Here is an 8,675-nt window from a genome sequence, read left to right as displayed (position 1 = left end):
AGACAAGAGACAAGGAGCAACTAACAGAAAGCAAAATCGCCCTAAGAGATGTTACCTTGATTAGTGTAACATCAAGACCATTAAAAAGGAGAGAAGGTCATTAACCCTCCTGGAGTGAAGAGCAATGAATCAACTGGTTCCCTCAGCTGCCTGAATACTTGCTGCACCGTGGAGCAGGAATCAAAGCAGGGTGCTTCCATCCAAGTCAGAAAATCAGCTTACCTGCTTACCTCCAAGTTTGGCTGGGAGAGGAGGCTGATTTTTGGGGAAGAGGTTTGTGTTATATGTGTAAGAAGCTTAATTTCTCTGGCTTGTCTAGAGCAAGGAATTGTCTGTACACACCAAAGTTAATGAAGATAATCTGCAGCATTTTGATTAAGAGCCAGGAGGAAAATACTTTCTTCTTTAAACAGAAAATTCTAAAGACATAATTGAAATGGAAGCTGTTCTGATATAGCAATTATAGGGAAGAAATATGGCCAGGAGGGAACCATAAAACCAGCTATAACAAGTGGCTGCAGGTCAGTGCCTTTGGTAGGTGGTGCACAATGCATGATTTTGTTTTTTACTGTGCTTCAGCCCTTACATGTGTATTGTACACAGCTTCAGTTATTAAACATGCACTGACACACAGAGAAAATTCCAGTCTGGGCCCAACACTGATAGCAGCAGCACAGTCCCAGCAAGGCAGAAGTGGGGAGTCATAGGTAACACATTGGTCAGGCTGCGCATTTTGTATGGAAGCTCTTTGGGGCAGTCACGAAAGGATCATGATCTATGACTGGGGCTCCTCCATGTTACCTCCATATAAACAAAGAATGTTAGTAATTAGGGCAAAGTTTTCAAGCTTCTGTGGCTGTATTTGGGCAACTTCATCTATCCTTAAGCTCCCATGTGAGCAGCCTGCTTCCTAGGGGCTGGAGACTCCATGCAGACATAGCTCCAGTTGAATACCATATGCAGGAAGAGGGTGTGGCACCAAGGAGGCAATGAATTCAGCACTGCTGAAGCAGGTTGTTTCTTCTTATTTGCAATCAGGGCTTGGGGTGCTTTTTACTTAAGCCGCCAGAAAAATGTAAGCACAGTGATGACACATGTAAATCCCAGGATTCCTGCACAGCTTCCTGCATGACACAATTGGTTTCCATTGCTTGGATCAGCTATAGAGGAGGAAGAGAAAGAATGTAATGTAATGAGCAAGCATCATTGTGACACCACAACACCTAGGAATGAAAGTTTCCTCAGCTCACTATGGCTGACACAAAGGACAGCAGTCACAGCGTGTGGCATAGAAAGACCACATTATCTGCCCTGTTTAGGTGGCAGAATCATAGAATCATAGAAATTAAGGGTTGGAAGGGGCCTCAAAAGATCATCAAGTCCAACCCCCACTTGCTCTGGCCAGGAATACTACTGAGATCAAATGATCCCAGCAAGGTAAGCAAGGTGTCTGCCCACTCTTCTCTTGAAGACTTCCAAGGTTGAGGACTGCACCACCTCTTTGGTACAGATTCTGGCCACCCTTAACTTAAAGAAGTTCTTCCTTACATCCAACCTGAAACCTTCCTCTAACAGTTTATGGCCATTGCTCCTTGTCCTCTCCTGGGGCGCCCTAGTGAACAGTTTTTCTCCCAGCTCCTGATATTCACTCTTTACATACTTATAAACAGCCACCAAGTCCCCCCCTCAGTCTTCGCTCCCCCAGGCTGAACAGTCCCAGATCCCTTAGTCTTTCCTCAGAAAGTTTGTCCTCCCAGCCCTTAATCATTCTTGTGGCCTTTCTCTGGACCCTTTCAAGATTCTCCACATCTTTTCTGAAGTGTGGCGGACACAGTACTCCAGCTGCAGTCTCACCAGAGCTGAGTAGTGAAGAAGTATGAATGTCTCTATATGTTAGAAACAACAGGTCACAGCCTCTAGCCCTGCTGCTCTGTGTACTCCAATGCTAAGCCCTTCACTTTTTGAACAAATTTTTCATCCTCTCTGAAGGGTGGTCTTTAGGGGCATAAAGTATATTGTTTACAATTGTTCTGAGCTGGCTGACTTACCCACTCAAGGACAACACTGCCATTGCCTTCAATGGAGCTGGAATTACATTTTTAAACCATCCATTAAAGGGATTCCCAACATTCATGAGGAGTGAAGTAGCAGACCCACATATAGGGCTTTTATTAGGCATTGTTTCACACCTAATTGTGTGGAAATGGGGTTGTGCTCATGTATTGCTAAACTCAGCTGGAGGTACTGCGCATCAACTATGGCAGTGGTTCTCAACCATTTTATGCTTGGAAAATACCTTGGAAAATACCAGTTCTTAGCATTCACTCATTTTTTTTGGCTACTGAGAAATGATAGACCAGTTCTTCTATTGCAAAGAACTTGGAAAGACCATGATAGGTCAGAAAGTTTTTTGTGAGTCTGGAATCCTTTTTGAGATCTCTGGGTTTATCTTGTGACTTGCATAAATGACTGTACACCAGGGGTGGGCAAAATGTGGGCCGGGGGCCAGATGTGGCCTGCCAGGCCATTCTATCTGCCCCATGGGGCCCCTAAAAATTTAGAAAATTAATATTTATCTGCCCTGGGCTGCCTGTCATGCGGCCCTCGATGGCTTGCCAAAACTCAGTAAGCGGCCCTCCACCCAAAATAATTGCCCGCCCCTGCTGTACACTTAACAGTGCTAATATTGCGTGGCATACTTAGGAGAATCTCACAGTATGCTGGTTGAGAATCACTGATCTATGGAGATATGGGAAACATTCACAAAGAAAGAACTCTTTTCCAAATGTTTTGTTTTCACCATATACTAAAATAAAACTGTAAACTATTTTACCTAAAATCTGTTTAATAATCATGCACCCAGCAACACCGCTCCAAAATATTTGTGGAAGAGAACTTAAAGAAGGGGTTAAGAGTCAAAATTATTACTCCTCAAGATGGACACCAGAGAAGGCAGCTAAAGAGAGTAAACAGGAGGGAGAATGTGAAGAAAGAAGCAAAAGGTGAAATAAAATAAACAGAAGGGAAAAACCAAAGAAATCCCAAATCTGTGCTGGAATGATGAATAAGGCAAGCCTTTAGCTCTGATAAAAGATCACATTCAAACACATTCCTTCCCCTGGAGAGTAATTTTGTGCAAATGGGGCACTGTGTGCCAAGGTGACTGTGGCTGTAAATGAGTTCCTTGTTGTATTTGTGGGGCCCCATTGTCCAAATGGTTTGCACAGGTGTAGCTGATTGGCACTTAGCAAGTACTCATGTTGACAGTGCACAAGCAGGAATAAAATCCCTCTTGGCTCCTGCTGAGCAAAGAGGAGTGAAAAGCAATGAAGATTTCTTTTCTTTTTTGGGGGGTGGGAAGCAAATCAGTTGGTTTGCTTCTTGTACGCCTTTGCACTTTGTTCTGCAATCAGTTTTCTGAGTAGAATCGTACTATCATGTCATTAATGACCAGATTTTGGTAACCCCCAGATGACTCATTACTGTTTCTGTAATAAATAATGTGTAAGCAAACTAGCTTATCCTGGGATGGCCCTGATTTGGCCAAAAGGAACAAGATAGTAGGGGCTCCTGGCTCTCAGTGATCCTCACGGATGTCATGTGGTCACCTCCTATTGACTACTCCAAGAATGCAGGCTCTGCGCTTCAGTTCAGGCAGTCAAGATTTATGCATTAGATTGAGGGTCTTCTGGCTCTCTCCCCTGCCAGGACAACCATGCTGAAGAGTGACAGCAAGCATGGACATTGCCTTTTGGTTATGTGAAATGTAGTTCTGGTAGAGCTGTGTTTTAGCAGATGAGTGACTGCCTGGAACAGAGCAGGAACATCTGGTGAGGCAGCTGAAAAGCAACATCACCCTCTGCAAAGTGAGCCTCTCCCTCCCTTAGAGGTAGATATAATATCATATAATAGTCTACAATAATAAGGACTAGAAAAAGAAGGGCAACTTCCAAACAGGCCCCCTCAAATTAGCACAAAAACTGTCAGCCTCTAAGCTACCACACTGAGTCACTTGGAGAGGTGCCTTGATTTGAGTCTCTAGGGCTCTGATTTTCAAACATGTTTTAACACCTTCCCATTGAAGTTTGCCTAACATATATTTCAACGCCTTTCTATGCCAAGTGCCTAACTCCAGTTTGAATCTAAAATATCTGACTAGACACCAATCAGCATTTTTAGGTGCCTGAATATGTTTAAAAATCTGGCCTTGGCTAACTCCACTCTACTCCCAAAACTATTTTTAATGGACCGTTCCGTAAATGATTAAAAACTGAAGGGCTGAGCTGGGAAACTGGTGAAACAGGATTCCCAGGAAAGAGACTTATCAGTGTTTGGAAGGGCCACTCTCAGCAGGGACATTTAAAAATGAGTCTGCTTTACACATTCAAGCCTGCAGCAGAACTTCTTTCAGTAGGAAAGACTTACAACAGAAAACCCCTTCACCTGTGGAGAGAGGATTTTCTGTTTCCTGCTGGAGTATTCTCTGCAGGGGAGAGTAGCTGGATAGGTCTTAAACGAACCATATTCACACCATGTATTCAGTAGATAAAAAGGGGTGCACTTGGCCCATGTTAGTTAAACCAAGGTAGAAGTCCCACTAGAGGCGTGGTAGTGTGTCATTTTGTTGAGAGTCAACAGGTAAAGGTAAAATGCAGGTGGCTCATACCCATAATTTTTACCTGGTAACTACTGTGCAAACTGCAAATGGCCTTGTTTTCAGTATGATTTTACCTCAAGTTAGTACCTTGAGTTAAATAAACACCCTTCTTCCTACTGAAGTCATACCCCAAAAGTGGTTCCTTGCTCTCCAGGCCCTTGTCTAGTGGCTACAAAGAATAGGCTTGTTCAAACACAATATTTTTTCTTAAAAGTTAAGAGAAGATAAAGATCATGCTGCAAATCCTATATGTACAACCCAAGGCTCTTCCTTCCTTCCTGTACTGCTGAAGTACCAAAGTTATAGTACTACCAGGGTCTTTCCCTTTTGAGGGACAGGGTCACAAGAGCCTGGTTCATCTGGTACCTAGATGGTTAATAATTTTTGGCACTAGAAATGATTGAACAGTTGGCAAGCAATGCCTAACCCTAATCTTCTTGCAATCAGTGAAATGAGAGGGGACCAAGCTATACAGTGTCGATGCGTACGGGGAACATATGGATGCACGTACACCCCCTGAGAGCACTGGTGCACCGCCTGACAACCAGTGTTCCCAGGCAGGGAGAGCAGGCTAGAGCACTGGTGCCCCCCCTGAGAGCACCAGCTGGGGAGTGGGGGTGCCAGGAGAAGCGGTCCCCCTGCAGTTGATAGTGCTCACCTGGAAGTGCCAGCTGCCACTTGTGGGCTACCAGGATCGGCTGTGGGGGGACCCCCCCCCCCAACCTTGGTCTGTGGGATTGCGGTTGCTGACTGTCCACTGGGGGCAAGTGCCCCCCCGACTCAGGAGGCACCAGTCACCCATGAAGCTATACGTCTAAAGAACCTCAGCTTGCTGATGACCAAGTGAGAGTGAATAAAGTTCACTAGGGGGGTCAGCAGGAGGGGATTTCAATTTTTTTTTTAGTTTTTAAACACTTAGGATTTCACTTAAAGAAGTCTGTGTCAAATGAATGTCAAGGTGGTAAAATCAAATGCTTGACTGTAAAGAAATGCCAGAATTAAGACTGCCTCGTTCATATACATTTTGACACGGTTTTTGATTATGTGATGACATGTTATTCTTCACAGGACTCTGCCTCATTCAGTGCACAGACTGGCCCATGCGCTAAGGAGTGCATCAGAGCTGGGCCCCGGTGGAAACTGTGGGATCCCTGTCTTATTTATTGCAGAAATTGAGGCTGCCTGGTTAATGAGGCTGGGGTTTGAAGGAAGAGAAAGAACAGTCCTATGGGTAAGATGGCTGAACACTGCCCTGGAGAACTAGTTCTTATCCCTGTCTTTGCCTCAGAGTTCTGTATGATCCTGGGTAAGTCTCTCAAATCCCACTTTTCACAGGTGGCCACAACTGCAAGCCATATTCCTGTATGACTGACAGAAGACACTGGGACGTGATTTACAGAAGAGCCAAACATTCATGACTGCAAGTGAGGTCACTAGGAGCTGTCCTGTGAACATATACATAGCTACCAAGTGCTTAAGGGCTCTGGAAAAAATCAGGCTGTGTGCTTCAAAAATTAGGTGCCCAAGATTGGTTGCCATAACTGATATTTTTGTCTAAGATTTCTGCACTTCTGTCCATCAAGTGTGAAATGGGGGATAGCAATATCATCCCATCCCAAGGGCCTGTGATAGTGGCACATTCACTAATGTTTATGAAGAACAAATATACCAGCATTATAATGGCAGCACCATACATGGGCAACTGGTGCCTCCTGAGTCAGGGGGGGCACTTGCCCCCCCAGCAGCCAGTCAGCGACTGGGGGGAGGAGGGGGATCCCTCTGTGGCCAATCACACTGACCTGCTGGCACTTCCAGGTTGGCACAATCAGCCGTGGGGGCATCCCTCTCCCCCCTCTCTGGTTGGTGCGATTGGCCGTGGGTGGACCACAGGGATCACTTCTCCTGGTGCCCCCACTCCCCAGACAGCACTCTCAGGGTGGGATAGCAGCACTTTTGCCTGCCACCCCTGCCCATCACCTAGGCATGGCACACTGGCTGTCAGGGGGTGCACCAGCACTCTCAGGGGGTGCACATGCACCCCCTATGTATCACCACTGACACTAGAAAGTCCCCTATGGAACTTCTCTATACAGAGCAGTGATTGGATAGGGACTGGTGACCATAAGATCTGGGTCATGCAGGGAAGAATGGGTGAGGCATAAAGAAACAGTTGTTCATTCAAGGAGCACAGCACATCCTGTGTCCTGAGTGAGGCAGAGATCCCAGGGAAACAACGCCGTGTTCATGTAATCTCAGGGGTGCTAGAAATGATTGAAAAGCTGGCAAAGAATGCCTAACTCTAATGTTCTCTCAGTAGGTAAAGTGCAAGAGGACCATACTGTGTGTCCACAGTGCATATCACAATGCATGAGAGCTGGAGCAAGGAGTGGGGCTGACCTAAGACTGCTCAAATAGCCTGAATTCTGGCATTGGAGTATTGACCATATACCCTTAATTTTTGTGTTAGCCTATTTTTTAACATAATCTTGACTGCCCACTGGAAGCTTTGTATAATCCAGAAAGAAACCCAATGACCTGATGTTGCATTAATGCATGCCTAACTAACCAGAGGTTTGAAGCATTTTAGCCTCAGAGAGAAGGCTGGGATAAAGCAAGGAACACCAGCCAAAGGACAGTCTTTCCAGTGTCCTTATCTTGTTTCTTTGGTTACAATTCTAAAATGAAGTATGCCTTTTCAAAGCCAAGAAGAGAGCCTGAGATGCCTGTGTGTTGTGCATACTGATACTTGCTCACCTGAACGCAGGTAACTCAGTATTACCTGTCCTTTGAGAGCCTTTACGACTCCACATGGAAGCAAGACACTTTGGCTTTAATGGTCCTTCAGGCAGATCCCTCATCACCCCATGGGGCCACATGAGATCTGTGGGCATAAGGGTTGGACGGTCCTTACACTCAGAACATGAGGAATGCTCCATGGGGTTTTCACTTCTTCCCAGAGAGGGGGGACCCTGAGGATGTGGCTGTCTACATGGATCTATACCATCATCTGGTGTAAAGCAGGATAAACTGTGGTTGCTCCACTGGCATCACTGTTGCTTCTTCACTCTTTCACATTAGCTGGGTGCCTAGCCCATTATATTTTCTTATATTTATTATTATTTATCCACTCCACGCTTGAACTGAAGTAGGTCAGACCTTTAGAATCTGGAAAACGTGCCCAGGGATGGGGAATCTCCTGAAGCCATGCCTAGCTCTGTGCGGCTGTGCAGAATTTGGAAATCAATCTATTCATAGCAAGTCTATGTATTTTGATCAGGCAGGAGAAAGCCTAGTTATCAGGAGTGGAAGGCGACCTGAATTCCAGCACTGACAGCTGGGAACTGCATATGTCCTGACCCCCTGGAGCCTGTCAGCATTTTCAACTGTCTCATTCGTTTTCCCTGATGGCCCCTTCTCATCTCTTATTGCACATCTATCTATCTATCTTATGGAATGGTTTGACTGGGGAGGGAAGGCAACCTAGTGATAGCCCTCTGTCCTGATTAAATCTTACAGTAGATACTGGAGTCCTGTAGTCATTGACAGTCAAAGCAAAAGGAACAGCTTGCCCATAACAAAAGTGGGACGCATATTACCCATGCTCCCCTTGGTTCTGATGTTCAGGCAAAAGGAAAGGTAGATTTACATCTTATAAATAGGGACTTATTTAATTTGTGGGTTTCCAGATTTTCAGAAACCACAAAATCTGAGATTGTCTGTGAAATCCACAAAATCAAGAACAACAAAAAAACTTAATAAAAATAAAATGTTGGCCCCCCTAGTGGGAGTCAGTGGCCCTCGCTGCTAGGAGAGAAGATGCCAGCTGGCAGAGTGGCATGAAAGGCAATAGACAAGGTGGCAGCTGCCCCCTCATCCCTCCTACCCCCGCCAGGGCCTCTCTGCCAATCAGCACTGAGGGGTGGGGCCACATAAAGGTCAGCCAGCAGTCAAGATGGCAGCTGCCCCCTCATCCTTCCTTTCATTGGGGGCCTCTCTGCCAATCAGAGTCGAGGGGTGG

The sequence above is a fragment of the Alligator sinensis genome, unplaced genomic scaffold, assembly GCF_000455745.1.
Source record: "Alligator sinensis unplaced genomic scaffold, ASM45574v1 scaffold989_2, whole genome shotgun sequence".
In the NCBI taxonomy this organism is placed as follows: domain Eukaryota; kingdom Metazoa; phylum Chordata; order Crocodylia; family Alligatoridae; genus Alligator; species Alligator sinensis.
This window is presented reverse-complemented; position numbering follows the sequence as displayed.